Source organism: Ceratotherium simum, chromosome 16, assembly GCF_057802395.1.
Source record: "Ceratotherium simum simum isolate JZ-2026a chromosome 16, ASM5780239v1, whole genome shotgun sequence".
Lineage (NCBI taxonomy): Eukaryota > Metazoa > Chordata > Mammalia > Perissodactyla > Rhinocerotidae > Ceratotherium > Ceratotherium simum.
In genome coordinates this window covers 30,932,462-30,933,890 of record NC_141915.1, presented here as the reverse complement: position 1 = coordinate 30,933,890, position 1,429 = coordinate 30,932,462, and the positions used below count along the sequence as shown (strand labels likewise).

Genomic DNA, 1,429 nt, shown 5'->3' with positions numbered 1-1,429 from the left:
TATCGTCAGGCCTCTGTTCCCAAACGCTTCGCGGCTGGAAGACTGGTGTCAGCCTGGCTTTGACGGCCGGGCCCCTGACCTGGCTGGGGGCTGCGGATCAACGGCACTTTGTCAGCCCCAGCAGGGGCAGGCACACCTCTAGCAGCTGAAGTGCGTACTGAATGGAGGCGTCTGCAGAGCTCCTGGCCTGGGTAGGCCGTCTGCGTGTTTGGGTAAAGAAATATGCAGCTTGAGCTGTGGTCATCGCTGCCTGAGCCACTGAGCTGCAATCAACATCAACACCACAAGGACACAATATTTTCTCCCGGTTTACAACACGTTCATTTATTTTGGAATTTCTCTGCCAGTTGAGGCTACAGGGCGGTGACAGTGGAAAAGTTGTCCTAGGGCCAAGCAAAAGAGAGGGTTGCAACTGAGCTCCTGTTCTGAAAAAGGGTGCTCGAAAGCAGCAAAAAGCGAGCAAGGCTAAGAGGATGACCTTCACCAGACAGCAGCCCACAGGCCATGGTGCCAGGGGGGAAACGACTAATTTGGAGGTCGGTTATTGCTCCTACCACTAGGGTCTGCAGATGGGCCTCTGGAACCCAGGGTTCCTGAGAAGTTACTGACACTCACCGGGTTTCCATTATACAATATGATCTACTTTCTTTCTCAGAGTTCCCTGGGGAGTCAGAGATCATGACATTTTGAAAGCAAGCCCCTACCCTCCAAAAGCAGGCTTTACTGGAAAATCTCATGGAGAAGTGAAAATGATGGGATTTGGAGTGAGAAAGACTTGAGATGGAATTGTTCACGCTGCCACTTACTTACTGAGTGTCCTTGGGCAGATGTCTTACCTCTCTTAGCTTCAGTTTCCACATCTGGTTTTTTTTGTTTTGTTTTGTTTTTTGTTTTTAATTTTTTGTTTATTGCAGTAACATTGGTTTATAACATTGTATACGTTTCAGGTGTATATCATTATACTTCTATTTCTGCATAGATTACAAAAAATATGGAACGCTTCACGAATTTGTGTGTCATCCTTGCGCAGGGGCCATGCTACTGTTCTCTGTATCGTTCCAATTTTAGTATATGTGCTGCCGAAGCGAGCACTACATCTGTTTTTAAATGGACATAATAATGTCTAACCAGCAAAGTTGTCATGGGAAATAGGGTAAGTGATTGAAGTACACACACAATGCCCAACTCTTTCTGGGCACTCAGCACACGATGGTTCCCACCCCTTTGTCTTCCTGGTTTTTATTGACTCATTAGATGTTCCTCACATGGCTTTATAGTGTAAAACAGACCAGGATGTTCCCGGGATGGAAGGACTATTTGTTGGGTTCCTTGGGACTGAGAACTTCTCCAGATTGGTGGATGGTCCATGAAAGGAGGCAGTGATGGAGAAGGGGATGGATTCCACTGTGGTGTGCAATGACTGCCCCCC

General features: G+C 47.4%; 1 non-coding gene across 1 annotated transcript; it reads right to left on the bottom strand.

Annotated features, from left to right (window-relative positions):
- Positions 1-985: 985 nt before the first annotated feature.
- Positions 986-1,092, bottom strand: LOC147914985 (U6 spliceosomal RNA). Its single transcript, XR_015554828.1, has one exon. It is a non-coding gene; the product is annotated as a U6 spliceosomal RNA (small nuclear RNA).
- Positions 1,093-1,429: the final 337 nt, after the last annotated feature.